We start from the raw sequence: 16,824 nt of genomic DNA on the forward strand, positions 1-16,824 counted from the left end.
AGGGGAGTTAAACTCGAACTTCATGGCCTTTCTGGATGGCTCAAATGTCTTTGCTTGGAGTGATGTGCTTAAAGCATTTTGTTGCAGCCCATCCAGAATGCTTTGGTATCTGCATATGGGCACGCAGAAAGCACAGCCCTCTGAAATGTGTCTTACTAACCCGCAGGAGACCCAACCCTGCCATGGGATTTGCTTCTGCAACAGCTGCTTCCAGAAGCAGTCTTCAGGGGAAAAGGATCAATGGCAAAATTGGTAGATCTAGCAAGGCTTTTGCAATAAAAGCTTTTTATGCTTCTTGTTCAAAGCATTTAAGTGCCTTTTAGATCACAGATTGAACCATCGACATTATAAAGTGGAACCTTTTAATACCAAAATACACTTCCAGAGTAAAATTCCATTATGGGAAAAAGCATTTCATGGCACCAGGCTAGATAATAATTCTCTCATGTGTAATAGGAGGTATATGCAATGTTTGATGATAAACAGAGTTTCTCAGTATTGTAATAAGACAACTCACACTGCAATGTGAGTGTGTGCATATGTGTGTGTTGTATACACATAACAAGCCTCTTCTCATCTCTGGACACCAGTTTCTTTATCTGTAAATAGTGGGAATTGGACTTGACGGGCATTCAAGATTCAACTTCTTTATCTGTAAATAGTGGGAATTGGCTTGACGGCTTTCTGCTATCAGATTTTATGGAAAAGCTACTTTTTCATTCTGGGTTTCCATCTTCTCATCCTTAAAATGAGGGTTTTTTGGTATCAATCAGGAAACTTTTAGTTGCAAGTGATAAAGTGGCTTAAGCAAAAAAAGAAAAAAATAGGAATATAATTACTCTGGCTTATGTAATTAAAACTAGAGCTTGGGCAAGAGTGTTTGGAGCATGAGTGTTTGGAGCTCAGGCAAGGTTGCATCTAGACGCTCCAGCAATGTCAGTGTTACCAGGACTCGGTTTACCATACTCAAGCTCCCCTTTACACTGACCTCCCTGGCTCACATAGTGGGATTCTCACTGCTTGGCAATGCCAGCAGACAGAGAACTTCTTTCTCCAAGTATTTTCAACAAAAGCCTCTGGACTGAATCTCATTGGCTCAGATTGGATGGATATCTATTCCTGAACAAATCACAATCTTCAGGGTACAAACTGCTCTGATTGGTTAGGCCTAAGTCACATGCTCACTACAGAGCCGAAGTGGTCAGCTCTTTTCAACTGCAAGGTAAAAGTTATAGATGATGGTTCCCCACTGGAATGGTGAAGTGCAGGTAATAGAGGAAGGGGGAAACGGTGTCAGGCAATGGAAACAACCAATGTCTATTTGGAGTTTGAATTAGCTCTAGTGGGCACTGAGGCTTGCGCAAGCTCTAGGAGCTTCAGAATAATACATATTTAGTGCTAGAGGCACTTTTGAGATTATTAAAGCCACGTTTTTGCTGAAAGTTGAGGAAACTGCCACTCAGAGGGGAGAAGTGGCTACTCAAACTACTGAAGCTCAGGTCTCTAACGCTCATTCCATGCTAAAACTCTCCTATCTGAACTGTTCGGTTATGGAGGCCTCCCAGAAAGGGCTGACCATGGGGAATCTGGCTGAGACTTTGCTGTTTAAACTTGATTCCATTAATAGCAATCCTTCAACACAGCCGGTTTAGGATTTTCAATTGACTGATGCCTTCCAAGTTTTCTGATGCGGAATCAGGATTCCCAGGTCTGATTTCTGATTTGCTATGTACTCCTGCTCCAGTCACTTAACCTCTCTGGGCATCAGTTTCTCAATGTGTGAGTTTACCCTTTTACCAAAGCTCCATCTTAGTGTCTCTCCCTATGTGCGTGCCCCTGGGGTTCTCAGGTTCTAGAAGAAGATGATTTAATATAGTCTTCCACAATCTGGGTTTCTAGCAAGTCTTGGGTAACCTCTCTCAGGAAGAGACTGTATTTTAACAAATGAGTTTTGAGAATACAGTGGCTCTTTAATAGAAGTGTTTCAGGCAGTGTGGGACGGCCATATCCCTGGCTTTGGAGAAGATGCACCTGAATTCAAACATTGCACCTCCATGTATGTGACCCTGAGCAGCTGATTTAACCTCTTTGGGTATGTATTTCCTTCTCTGGAAAGTGGGGACCTTGCAGAGTACTTGCGAGAATAAAACAACACCCAGTACTGGGCTTGGGTCAGAGCAGGCTCCAATTTGGAGAGAACATGTAGCCGTGGAGACATGCCCAGCAACACCCGGGGGGCAGAGGAAGTTGACTGTCAGGGCAGTCTCCACTCTTTTTTTTTTTTTTTTTTTTTTTGGTTATTTTCTACAAAAATTTAACCAAATAGTCATAATTATGACATAAAATATACCAAGACATATCAACATTTTAGGAATCATATAATTTTGGAACACCTGTTAATAATATGCATATATAAGATAACTCAAAGAAGGTTAAACATCATTTCTTTACTACTACAGTTTTTGCTTCCTATTAATACTACACAAACATCTTTTTCAAAAGAGAAAACCAAATTTTATACGTGTTTCTGTATTCATACTAAACCTAATTTTAATAAAACCTTATAAACAAATTTATCCAATCTCAGTAAGCTTTGACCACACAAAATTTCCATAAATCTTTTATAACCTCTTATATTTTTCTATTCTCTTTTTATATCTGTTTAGTTTTATCCATGTCATTTTTTTATTCCTTCAATTTAGTCTCCACTCTTTACCTCCGTTAAAGGGAATTACGCAGCAACATCCGCTGCAGTGGGTTGAATTGTGTCCCCCAAAAGGGTACATCCAAGTTCTAACTCTGGGTACCTGTGAACGTGATCTCATTTGGAAACAAAGTCTTTAATTTAAGGATGTGGAGATGAGATCATCCTAGATTCACAGTAGGCCCTAAATCCAGTGACTGGTTTAATTAAAAGAGGAATGAAAGAGAGATCTGAGACATACAGGGGAGAAGGCCATGTGCAGACAGGGGCAGGGTTTGGAGAGATGCAGGCAGTAGCCAAGGAAAGCCAGGAGCCACCAGCAGCTGCAAGAGGCATGGAGGGATTCTCTCCTAGAGCCTTCGGAGGCAGCACAGCTCTGCGGGCACCTTGCTTTAGGACTTTGGCCTCCAGAACCGTGCACTTCTGTTATAGGTCTCCACGTTGGTGGTCATTTGTTGCAGCAGCCCCAGGAAATTAATGCAGCTGCCAGCCTAACACACAATGAAACAGAAACTTTAATGGCCCGGTGCGGTGGCTCACACCTATAGTCCCAGCACTTTGGGAGGCCAAGGTGGGCGGATAACCTGAGGTCAGGAGTTCGAGACCAGCCTGGCCAACATGGTGAAACCTCGTCTCTACTAAAAATAAAAACAATCAGCCAGGCATGATGGTGCATGCCTGTAGTCCCAGCTACCTGGGAGGCTGAGGCAGGAAAATGGCTTGAACCTGGGAGGTGGCGGTTGCAGTGAGCCAAGATCGTGCCATTGCACTCCAGGTTGGGCAACAAAAGCGAAACACCATCTAAAAAAAAAAAAAAAAAAAAGCAACTTTACATGTTCAGTGGCACTGACTCAAACTGCTTTTCTGGCTACAAAAGAATTCTTACCTCTGTCCTTCTCTCTCCCTCTTTTCCCTCCCTTCATTCATTCTCAGCATGTGCCCTGTCTTTATGTTCAGTCTGATTACCCATAGAAATTTTCCCTACTGAGCTGATTAATCAAAATACCGAGCCATTCATACTACGCTTAGGAATTCCTGATCATGCTTAAAAATAGTCAGTAACAGATATGTACAAACCCAGCTGTAAACGAGAGTGATTATTGGTGATTTAATTCACTCCAGGATCACAAGGGGGTGAAATCATATGGCATGGATGCGTTTTCAATGATATATTTTTGCTACCAGGAGAGATATTAATACATTATACACGCTCAGGCATTGGTAAATCAGCCATACCAAATGATTCATTTATTCATTCAACAAATATTTCGTGGGTGTGCCAGGGGCTAGGTGAGCTCTCTGCCCAGGAATCTTCGCCTAGTGCAGAAGACAAACCACCAAATATGCAATTGTATTTGGATATTGAATTTGGTGATGGGTGCTTTGAAGAAAAAACGCAGGGCACAGAGACAGAGGCAGTGGAGGGCAGTGGCAAGGGCATGGGCTATAGGGTCTGTCATCCCAAATCACGACCAGAGGGAGGCTTGCTAAAAGAAAAGCACTTTATTTGGGAACAGCATTGGAATGGGGAAATGCATGCTCTGGTAAACTACGTGCATACTCAGGAAGGTAAAGGAAGACAAAGGTTTTTAAAGAAGAAAAATGAGGAGGATTACACAACTGTTTGGAAATAATTATCCTTGGCTACAAAGATCAATAACAAGGGTGATGCCAATCTGAGGTTAGACAGGCAATTGCTGGGAAGATGTCCTTGCAGAAGGATTTTTTCTGCAATGGCCTTTGCGCAAGATTGTGGTTTTTGCAGTCTTTCATGATAGCTTTTAGTCAAAGACATACAAGCATGAGGAACTTCTCTTTATGGCCTTCCCCAGCTGTCTTTGTTAGGATTTCCTTAATATCCATGACTTCATTTTGATTCTGACAACTTCGACAAGCCAACCAGGTGGGTTTGAATCCCAGCCCTAAACTCATTAACTATGTGCCTAAAACAACTACTTGACATCATTGCATCTCTGTTTCTTAGTTCCTTAGAACTTGGACATAGCCTTTCATCTTCAGTCGTGGTCTTTTTGCAGGGTTTCAATGGACAGCCTGAAATGTTTATTAAGCTCCTCTAACTTGGCAGTACTCAAACCCCAAACTTGGTCTCCCTCACAGTGGGCAGTTGCTGAAATCTGTGCACTGTTCTTTTAGCCTTCCAATTATTGTTTCCCCCTTGGGCTCCTTGAAATCTTGCTCATGCATGTGCAATTCACTAATCAGCCTGTGATTTCGGGGTGTATATATGGGGGTTTTAGGGCTGCCCCTCTTGGCTACCGCCATTGTGGGATGTCTGCCTTCCCTCAGTTTCCAAGTGCTCTAGCAGTTCAGAACCCCATCCTCTGACTCCTCAGGGTAATAAAACTGTGGTTTTCCTCTTTTTTTTTTTTTTTTTTTTTGAGATGGAGCCTCACCCTATCGCCCAGGCTGGAGTGCAATGGCACAATCTCAGCTCATTGCAACCTCTGCCTCCTGGTTCAAGCTATTCTCTTGCTTGGCCTCCCGAGTAGCTGGGATTACAGGCTCGCACCACCATGCTCGGCTAATTTTTTGTGTCTTTAGTAGAGATGGGGTTTCACCCTGTTGGCCAGGCTGGTCTCGAATTCCTGACCTCATGATCCGCCCTCCTCAGCCTCCCAAAGTGCTGGGATTACAGGCGTGAGCCACCGCACCCAGCTGGTTTTCTTCTTGAGTTCTAGCCACCCTGTGGCATGCAGAGTGCGAAGTGTCCTCAATAGAAAAGTCAAATAAACAAGGTGCTCCCCCAGTGTGGCTCCTTCTTTCAAGGGTCAAATCCCCTTTGGTTTCTGCCTGCTTTTGGCTGCTGTCCTGTGGGAGGTTAGTATGATGGAAGCTACTTCACCATTACCACTGACTCTGATTTTTTTTTTTTTTTTTTTTTTGGAGACGGAGTCTCACGCTCTGTCGCCCAGGCTGGAGTGCAGTGGCGCGATCTCAGCTCACTGCAAGTTCCGCCTCCCGGGTTCACGGCATTCTCCTGCCTCAGCCTCCTGAGTAGCTGGGACTACAGGCGCCTGCCACCACGCTCGGCTAATTTTTTGTGTTTTTAGTAGAGTTGGGGTTTCACCGTCTTAGCCAGGATGGTCTCAACCTCCTGACCTCGTGATCCACCCACCTCGGCCTCCCAAAGTGCTGGGATTACAGGCGTGAGCCACCGCGCCTAGCAGGATTTTTTAAAAATCTGCACTCACTTCTTAGGGTAGCTCATCCGTCCTCATGAATGATCCACTCCCATCTCCAGCAGACAACTAGATGTTAATAATTCCTAAGTTTTCATCTCCACCCCCTGATATCCATGTAGATTTGAACATAAAGATCCAAACATAAGCTGGGTGCGGTGGCTGACACCTGTCATCTCAGTTATTTGGGAGGCAGAGGCAGGAGGATCACTTGAGCCTAGGAGTTCGAGACCAGCCTGGGCAATAGAACAAGATTCCATCTCTTCAAAAAATTCTAACATAAAGATAGAGAAAAGGGCCTTGAAGACTTAGAAATTGGAGCCAAAGAAGAAATGTTAGCATAAGGAGTTTTCGTAGAGAAAAACAGAAATCAGGACAAAGCAGTGTTATAGACGCCAAGAGAAAAAAGTACTTGAAGAAGAAGAGAATGGTCAATTGTGGTGAATGTTGAAAGAGCCCTGGTGAGATAAAAACTGAACAATGGTAATTGTAATTAGTACCACGTGGTCATGGGTGGCCTTAGCAAGGATGCTTTTGGTGGTGTGAAGGAGGTAGATGCTGCGTTAGAGACGGTTAACGTATGGCTGGAGATGAGGAAGTGAAGACAGAGATCCATCCAAAGAGAGACGCCAGAGCTAAGCAGGTGCCATCCCTGGAGAGTCAAGAGATGAGGGTAGCAATTTCTCAAATGCACTGAGCTTCTTTTATACTTCCATGCCTTTGCATATGCCCTTCTCCCTGCCAGGAATGCCCTTCCCATCCCTATTTGCTTGAGTCATATCTACTCCTTTTTCAGAACCTCACTCAGGGGTCCAGCCTTACCCACCAGCCCCTTCCCTGCACTGGGTTGGCTATTTCTCCTCTTTGCTCATTCATTTCCTCCCTCTCACCACTGTCATAACTACTGGTGATTGAATAACATTCTTTCTTTCCCTCTGAGTTTGGAAATATATGGAAGTATAGGCATAGAACCACACAGATGATATCAAAATGCTAGCCTTATTATAGGTAAAGCTTGATTGGAGAATATGGGTTGACCTGTGGCCAATTGAGCTTCATTAGACTTTGGCTCCAGATCTAAATTTTGGGGCAACTCTGCTGAGGCCAGCCATTCACAGCCAAATGCAAGGAGTCCCTGCCCCACACCTATGAGCCTCCAGAGAGAGATTTGTCCTTCCAGATCTGGTTAGGAAGGCAGGTCTTGGGCCTAACCCAAGCTTTCTTCCACCTTGGATGCAGGGGCAGGCAAGCAGATAAAGAGAGACAGTGAGAGAGTGGGTGGGTCAGGGGAACTCAGCCTCACGTTGGATGCTTTCTCCGTCTTACTGATCTGGCAAGTCACTTCTCTTTACTCAGGAGGAGTGAGTGGGAGAGAGGCTACAATTTCTTTCCAAGAGTACATCCCCTGGGGTGTGGAATTGAACTTTCCTCATGAAAACTGGCCGGTGGGAGCAGAATTCCACCTCGTAATGCCACCGCCCCCTTGTCCTATCATCATAAGTTTGTGTCCATCTGCCCCCTTAGAGTGTGGACACTTGAGGACAGCAATCTTTTCTTGTTCATTCCTATCCTGAGAGCCTAGTGCAGTGCTTGGGACACACTAGGTGCTCAGTCTTTATTTGTTGAATGGTAAATGAATAAACATCAGGTTAAACCAACGGAGGTGTCCAAAGGCCCTGCAATACGTCCTGACTCCTCTTAAAGCTGTCTAACAGATTTGCAAAACACCTGAGGCTTATCTCTGCGTTAAGCTGAGACCAATGACAGTGAGGGGAAAGAATGATCAAGTTCACAAATTATCCTTTGGTTTATATTTTAATTCCCAAAGATAAATGGTACTTCAGTTAGATCATGCTTTCTGTCTCTTTTGCAGGTGTTAGCTTATGAAAACATTGGCTGAGCTCAGCTCCCTGGTGTGAAATGCAAGTCCTGGGAAATTGAAACATACTTGTGTGTGGTAGCCTGGTTTCTTTTATTAATGGCCACTAATGGTCAGCAATCAAGCCACACCTGTGAGAGACAAACAACAATTGGCTTGTTTGCTTGAAGTGAGTATAATTTATGAACTTGCTGATTATTCATTCTCTCTCTTGAAGTATTAGCTAGAGACATTTGTGCAGAAAAAGAGAGGAAAATGCCCACTTATCTAATTTAATAGGCAGTATAGAGTTATCATGGCTTCGGAGTCAGATAGCCTCGGCTATAAAACCCCACTGTCACTAACTAGCCATAATTACAGCTAAAGATCCTATTTCTCATCTGTTAGGTCGTGGTAATCATACCTGTCTTTCAGAGTTGATAGTGAAGGTTAAACAACTCAGCATTGTCCGCAGACCTCCCATAATAGGAGTGCAACACAATTCCTTTATTATTATTATTATTATTTTCTTATTAGGAATTCAATGTGGAATTTTTTTCTTTATTTATTATTTAATACTTTTTTCTTTTTAGGAATTCATTGTTGGACATCGTTTCATTCCTGCGCCATTCTGCTATGTTCCTAGGAGTTCTATCAATCTATTTAACATTTAAAAGTAGTTGCATCAACATCTCTCTCTCTCTCTCTCTCTCTCTCTCTCTCGATTCATGCTTTGGCCTCTTAGAAGTTTCCCTCTAATCTGAGTGGCAGAAGAAGAAAGGACTCCTGATGGGGCTCACACATAGGTGGCTGCAAGATGCTGGTGCAAGATAGAGATGGAGCACTGAGCCCGGACCCACAGCCCAGACCTCAGGAGGGGCAGGGGGAGCCAGGCTCTGGGGTGTGGGGATTGGCCCAGATCAGAGCCGCGCAGCTCTGCAGCTCTAAGGTCAAGTGTTAGTCCACTAGGGCAGTCATAACAAAATACCAGACAGTGAGTGACTTGAACAAGAGAAGCTTATTTTCTCACAGTTTACTTCTGTTCTCACAGTCCAAGATCAAGGTGTTAGTAGAGTTGGTTTCTCCTGAGGCCTCTCACAGCGTGTGGATGGCCGTCTTCTCCTTGTGTCTTCAGAGTCTTCCCTCTGCATGTCTCTGGGTCTAAATTTCCTGTTTGTATAAGGACACCAGTGAGATTGGATGAAGGCCCACCCCAGTGACCTCATTTTTAAGTGACCACGTCTTTATAGGCCCTGTCTCCAAATGCAGTCACATTCTGACGTTTTAGGGGTTAGGACTGCAGCACAGGAATGAGAGGGGATGGAGTTTAGCCTGTAACACCACAGAACCAGTGCCTGAGGGAGAGAGTCCAGGATACAGGTGAGACCTGATGCTCTGAGACCCATCAAATGCATCCCCATGTGAGATTCTGTCTCCTCCACTGTCTGGGATTTGGTCTTGGGGCAAGCTACAGAGAGGGTCCTTCTCAAAGACACCTTGGCAATGACACTCTTTCTCCCTTCCTTCTTCTCTCTGTTCCTCATTCTAGGAAACATATCCACTGCTACACTGGAAAAAGGTCTTCTGAAACTTCTGCTATGCTCTGGCCTTTCCTCCAAGGCCTTGACATTTGATACTCCAAAGCATACATTTCTGAAACTCTGAAAATCTTCTCTGAAATACATTGCTTCTACCATGAGTTTCAAGATTGTATTTTAAAATTTGGAAGCCAAGAATTGCCATCATCTTTGTTCCCTTTCTTGTGGCATTCTTTGAGGCATGGGGCTGGAAATCCCTTGTTGCCTGAACTAGGAGGAAACCACGAGGCCAGAGAAATTGGTCAGGGAGCAGGGAGGGGGACACGGTAATTCATAAACAGAGTATAGCCTCTGAACTCTGTCTTCTCGAAAACCCTGGCTCACTAAGATTTCTGTGACACCTCAACTGCTGGGACAGCTACTAGTGTGCCGTCACTTGACATTTATCTTGATAATCAGATTACAGATTTCTGAGGATCAGGGACATGTACCCATCTTTGCTGTGCAATCCCGTATTCCCTTTGACATAGAGGAAGTACGTAATCATTGATATCATACAGCTGCATTCAAATCCTGACTTTGCCTCTTTTTAGCTATTTGCTTAGGCAATTTTGAGCAAGTTGCCTAAGTTCTCCAAGGCTTAATTTCCTCACCTGTCAAATGTGCTAATAATGATACCTACCTCTGGGAAGAGCTGCTGGGAAGACCAAATGAGATACAAGATATAAAGTACTTGGGACCATGCTTGGCACATGTAACTGCCAAAAGATGTTAGTCATTATTATTTAAAATATTTGTAGATAGATTAATTGATAGGGTGTGGGTTTAGCTACAGCACGGTGGTGGCAATGGTGATGACGTGGGGAAAAAAGGAAAAACGCATTTTCCATGCAGTAACTATATTTGGCAACAAGTCTTTCCAATTCTCTGTAATAAAAGGATTTTGTTTTGCTCAGAGCCCCCTTTGAGTCTCATAATAATGCTTATATATAGTGCCTTTTGTCCCGGAATCTTGGAGCAGCCCTGAAATCAAAACACGACAAGAGTTGGATGGTTGCAAAAATAAAAGCAACAATTTGCTTTTGTTTTTAACACAACTCTCCTTCCTTTCCCAGTTTGCAAGTTGGCGACTGGATATGAACATGTATGTATATTTGACTTGAGTCTATGTCTAGCCACGGACAATAAATGATAACAGCTGCTTGCAGCTTGGCTCTGGGACATGGAGTGATGTGAGAGGCAGACCTCATGATGTTCAGAAGGAGAGCAATAAGAGAAGGATGAGCAGAAGGAGTAGGGAAAGCCTTTACTGAGTGCCTACTAGGGCCAAGAATTGTATAGAGGCTATCTCATTTAATCCCAACAGCCACTGTCATTTATAGATGAGAAGGAGACTCAGCAAGATTAATAATTTATACAAGGTCACACAGCAATTAAGTGGTAGAGGAAGGTTTCAGATTCAGGCCTCTCTCAATCACGAAACCCATGTCCTATTGTATTAGCACATTGCTTCTCTCTTTCTCTAACAGTATTTGTCTTCACTTTCAAAGAGCGTAAAGTGAAAGAAAGGAGGAAGTCCACACCCTTGGGTTTGGGGGCATCGGATCCAGTGTGCAATGTGAGAAGTAAAATGAAGAGGAGAAATGATCTGGAGAGACTTTCTGATGAAGCAAACACCAGATATCCTAGAATTTCAGCAAATCTAAGACTCCATCAAGTGTTAGATGCCCCATTATTTTATGTATTATTAATAAAGAAAAAAACACTGCCAATTATAATTGGCATTGATTGAAAGATACATCCAGATTTCAGAGGTATTCAAGTAGGAAAAGCATGCATCTTATAATTGATGACAGATCGCATTTATTTGTGTCTCTTTTCTCTTCTGTATTAGTCAATATTTAACATGGGACACAGTTAACTGTGTCCTGTTAACCTGTTAACCTGCTAGGTGTTTAAAGCACAAAGGGATTTAGTATAGGGATTAAAAAGCACTAGCTCAAGCATTGCAGAACTGCCTTGTCAGGGGAGCCACCAGCTCTGCAACAATCTAAAGGGGAAGAATGAGGAGGCTGCCACTGGGGCTAGAGAGTTTGAGAACTCTGCAAGAGTGTTAGCCAACTGTACAGTTGGAGAGAACATAGCCCGTAAGACTTCCCTCACTTCTGAAATTAATTGCAAAATCTGAGGGGCTCCCTAAACCTTTTTCAATTTGGATAATTTGCTAGAAAGATTCCTAGAACTCATTAAAAGCTGTAATACTCATGGGTATGGCTTACTACAGGGAAAGGTTACACGTTAAAATCAGCCAAGAGAAGAAGCAGAGGCTAGAGAGGGTTCCAAATTCACAGTTGCGTGGTCTTCTTTTCATGGAGTTAGGATGGTGTTTCTTCCCAGTATCACTTTGTGAAAATACACATGGAGTGCTGTGGACCAGGGAGGCACATCCAAGCCTTGGTGTCCAGAGTTTTTACTGGGACTCTGTCATGAAGGTATGGTTGTCCATATGGCTGATCTCAGTCTCTGGTCCCTATGGACCACACTGATACAGTGTGACCCAAAGCACTCACCCTAAATTGCATTGCTGGTGTTTCTGGCATGAGCAACCAGCATCCTAAGACCATCTGATATGACCAGCCCCCACCCTACATTATATTTAGACTATCTGGTGACCCAAGGCCCCCAGGCAAACAAAGACAGTTCTATCGAGCATGATATTCCAAGGGCTTCCAATTGCGGAGAATGAAGGCCAGACCTCTCTTTGGGCAAGTTCCATATCTTTACTACATAAACTCACAACTATATCAGGAAGCTGATACTGTTACCAACCCAACAGATGAGTGTCTTCTGACAGTCATGACATTAGGGACAAGGCAGTGGAACACGGCTGTGGAAAAATCCCAAGACAACACCATGACCATGTTGCCACCTCACCCTGCCCTCCAAATCTTCTTTGAGGACTTTAACTGGTGGAACTTTTTGCATCCAGAGCCCTAAGTACTAGGGTTTCTGGGAAGCGCAATTTTTAGTTTTGCAGCCTGTGCAGTAGGAAGGTACAGAAGAAGGCAGTAGAAATGGATGCTGAGTGTCGACAGATCATATCGAGCACACCTCCCAACAGGAAGGCAGAAAGCAACCCACCTGCAGGCAGCTTACAACATCCTCAGCTCAGAGAATTTCACCAGGGCACTGGGAAACAATTCAGTCATTGTGGGAGGCCCACACATTAAATTTCCCTCTGTTATTAATCCCTCAGGATTTCAGGAAGATAAAATAGCCATGGCATTTTGAAAACCAGCTCAGAAGATATAAGCATATGAAATGGTGAGTGTTTGGTGAACTGCACAGTAGAGTGGTTAAGCATTTGGTCTTCTGAGTCAGTCGAAACTTTGGCTTAAGGCCCAACTGCATCATTTACTAGCTGTGTGACCTTCAGCAAGTGACTTACCTTATCTGAGCTCCAGTATCCTTATCTCTATACTGGGGGTAAAGTTACCAACCTCCTAAAATATTGTGAAGATTTCTGGAAATGGTGTTTATAAAGTATTAGTGCGGTTCTTGGCAAATGCTTCAAACTCAATAAATGGAAGCTGCCATCGTCAGTGTCATCATCATCATCGTTACCATCATCACCACTGATGTCATTATCAGGAGGAAGAAAAGAAGAAGGAAACATTTTCTAGGCTTTTAAAACTTGTTTCATCCACTTCTGACCTCAGAATAATTATAATAATCTAGTACTGTGTCATAATATCTAAAAGAACCTATCTCTACCATTGTGGGAGGAACCATATTAGTTCAGCAGAGTAACTGGGTTCATGCTGCCTTCTCTACCTTCTCAGGCTTCTCTGTGAGGCTTGGTAGAACGATTTACTCTTCTTCCTGCATTCTTACTGTGTGGAGTCTGTGTGCCTCCAGTTAGCCCTTGCCTCATTACCCTTTCCTGTGTCAACAGCTGTGATTGATATCAGGATGGATTCGAAGTGAGGCAGCTTTACTGGCCACTAGCAGTGTGACCTTGAGCAAATCAGTTCATTTCACTGGGGCTTTGTCTCTTCATCTGGACACTGGGGTCGTATCACCCACCTCACAAGGTTACATGAGATGGTTTTCCCAGCATGTAATAGGTTCTCATAAAGATCATAGTTACTAGAATTAGTGGACGTGTCTGGTTTTCCCACTGTATTGTAAACGTGTTAAGGACTGTATTAGTCTGCGCTCATGCTGCTAATAAAGTCATACCTGAGGCTGGGTAATTGATAAAGGAAGGAGGTTTAAGTAACTCACAGTTCAGAATGGCTGCGGAGGCCACAGGAAACTTACAGTCATGGCAGAAGGGGAAGCAAACACGTCCTTCACAGAGCGGCATCAAGGAGAAGTATGAGTGAGGTGGGGGAAAGCCCCTTATAAAACGATCAGATCTCAGGAGAACTCACTCCTACCCATGACACGTGGGGATTATGGGAACTATAATTCAAGATGAGATTTGGGTGGGGATGCAGCCAATCCATATCAGACACTCTGCCTGACACATGGTAGATCCTTAAAAGTCCTTGCTAAAAGGGAAATAAGGGTTCTGGGCACTTGGGATGAGATAAAGCATCAAGAGCAGGTCAGGGAGTACAAACCAGGGTCAGGGTACTCAGAAGACCCTGATCACATTCTGCCCCTCACTCCTCTCTCCTTTCCTTTCTCCCAGGAAGTAATATTTTCTTGGGCTTTTCTTAGGCCACTTACACTGAGTAAGGACACCCTAGTGACTTTGTTCTGGATAGATCAAAGCCCTTCTCAAACATTACCTCATCTGCCTCCCATCAGCCTGGGGTGGCAGAGAGCCGGTTGGCCCAGAATGATTGCTCCCATTCTATAGATGAAAACAACAAGGATAAGGATGCATAAACTGACTCACAGGTTGAATCAGTGCCTCCTGGGCAGCCCACCAGGACGATGTTGCTTCCTAATGACTATGGCGTTTGTTTGAAGTTTATAGATTGAGTTTCTGCCACGGTGGAGCCAACACCAACCTCCTCACACTTTCCCAAAGTGCCTGGATTATTTTTATTTTTCTATACCTTTGTGTTAGGGCTCCCAGAGATGAAAAAAAAAAGGAACTCTGGGGTCTGACTATGCAGCAAATCAATACAGATCCCATGTATAAATTTTTAGTTGGTTTGCCTTTACTGGGAAGCTAGAAAATTTTTATTCACTAGGTCACCCTGCTTCATCCATGATGACCCCTTAACCAGGAATCTCAGTACTAGGCTATGATAGCATTCTGTACAAGTCTCCACCACTGTGCTAAAATTATTTCTTTGTAAGGATTGTCCTCATGTATTGAGGCTGGGCATAAAGGGGCAGTAAAAAGAAAATTTGGAAGTAGATTCAGGGGACCAAGAATCATTGTCTAAATTCTTTGAGACTTTTTTCCCCTCTAAGAATTGGGGAAATAATATGTGTGAAAAATCACAGTGCCTGACAAATCGTAGGGCCTCCTTAAGCATTAAACCAGGATCCCTGGAATTTGGCTCAATCCCTGGCTCACAGTAAGTGCTCTGTAAACATTTGTTTGGACCGTATAGATATTTTGAATATATGGCAGGATTACTTTTATGAACCTTTCCTGCCTAGTACAATTCTTAATTTCCTCTTCTTCTTCTTCTTCTTTTTTTTTTTTTTTTTTTTTTTTTTTGAGACGGAGTCTCACTCTGTCGCCAGGCTGGAGTGCAGTGGTGCGATCTCGGCTCACGGCAACCTCCGCCTCCCGGGTTCAAGCGATTCTCCCGCCTCAGCCTCCTGAATAGCTGGGATTACAGGTGCCCGCCACCACACCCAGCTAATTTTTTGTATCTTTAGTAGAGACAGGGTTTCACTATGTTGGCCAAGCTGGTCTCAAACTCCTAACCTCGTGATCCGCCAGCCTCGGCCTCCCAAAGTGCTGGGATTACAGGCGTGAGCCATCAATTCTTAATTTCTAAAGCCCACCAACAGCAAGTCCTCACTGGTCAATCTTATGTATGACCCTGATCTTGACACCAAGCTATCAACTCATAAAAACGTGTCAAGGGTCTGCTAGCTTCGAGAGTTGTATCCCCATCTATAGCATTTCAGACGTGTTGTCTCTGTGACAGCAGCTTGGACTGGTGTCCTGCCATGCTCTGCACTGGGAAGACATCTCAGCATGTGTGGATGATGTTGTAGGTGCCGGCAACTGCCTTGGAACAGGGCTGCACGTAAGGAGTGTTTAACAGTGAGCCATCAAATCAAGGGTGCCAGGGCCAAGAGCTCCAGAATAAATACATTCCATTCTTACCTTACACTGTTGCTGATTTAATTGTGCTTTAAAGTCAGTCAATTGTCAACCCAGTGTGGAAACAGGGACATTTCTTCACGTGTCTATTGTGAGGTTAGGGGAACATGGTCACACTATGACAGATAAGTCCTGTTCCAAGTTTTCTTAACATATGTGTGTATTTGTGTGGGTGTGGGTGTGGGTGTGTGTGTCTTTCTCTCAGTGGATTCTGGCCACAGAGTCTTGCTGGGGGATTCCACACCCATGAGATGTGTGAATCTTGAGACTTTTTTGCTGACAGATTTTATCGAGTGCTCACCTTGCCCATGCTCTGTTAGGGTCTCAACAGGAAGCAGATGACATAATTCGAAATAGGATAATTTGAGGAAGGTTATTTGCAATGAGACTATTTATAATGGTGTTGGGGGTAGGAACCACGAGGGAGGAAGCAGTAACTTGTGGGTCAGCAGCAGCCGTGATGTCATCACTTCCAGACCTGAGGCACAAAGGGAAGGGCTACTACTGCAAACTGGAGGGAGGGCCAGGGAGCAGTGACCTTCAGCTGAGGGACCTGCCGACTGGAGGTGACCTTGCCAGTCAGGATCCAGGGGCTTAACCTACTCTAACCAACCTTTCTTTTTCCTCCAATCTTCTGTGGGGTTCTCCACTGGGCACGCCCCAAAGCCAGGGGGCACAGGGAGCGCGAAGTAATTTGTAGAGGTCAGCCTCCTGGGGCAGAGGGCAGGCAGGAGAAGTATTTGGAGCAGATGAGGGTATCTGGAGGGGAAAATGTAAGACATCAGGCACTATATTGCCCTGTCTAATGGACAGAGTGATTCCAGGTTTTGTAGGGACTGAAGCTCACATAATTTTGGGGGATCTACTTTAAGAAAAATCAGCTGGGTGTGGTGGCTTATGCCTGTAATTCTAGCACTTTGGGAGGCTGAGGCGGGGTGGATTGTTTGAGCTCAGGAGTTCAAGACCAGCCTGGGCAACATGGTCAAACCCTGTCTCTACAAAAAATACAAAAATTAGCCAGAAGTGGTGGCCTGTGCGTGTAATCCCAGCTACTCGGGGGGTTGAGGTGGGAGGATTGCTTGAGCCCAGGAGGTCGTGGCTGCAGTGAACCGAGATCGCGCCAATGCATTGCAGCCTGGGTGACAAAGTGAGACTGTATCTTTAAAAAAAAGAAAAAGAAAAGTAAAATCGACAAATAAACCCCCAAAGCTATGTAA

General features: G+C 44.1%; 1 long non-coding RNA gene across 1 annotated transcript in view; it reads left to right on the forward strand.

Annotated features, from left to right (window-relative positions):
* LOC112205367 (uncharacterized) overlaps positions 1-11,071 on the forward strand; it is a 49,364-nt gene extending 38,293 nt beyond the window's left edge. The window contains exon 4 of the long non-coding RNA XR_002939255.1: positions 10,830-11,071. This is a non-coding gene — a long non-coding RNA (uncharacterized LOC112205367). The remainder of the gene's footprint in view (positions 1-10,829) is intronic.
* The last annotated feature ends 5,753 nt before the right edge of the window (positions 11,072-16,824 follow it).

Source organism: Pan troglodytes, chromosome 15, assembly GCF_028858775.2.
Source record: "Pan troglodytes isolate AG18354 chromosome 15, NHGRI_mPanTro3-v2.0_pri, whole genome shotgun sequence".
NCBI lineage: Eukaryota > Metazoa > Chordata > Mammalia > Primates > Hominidae > Pan > Pan troglodytes.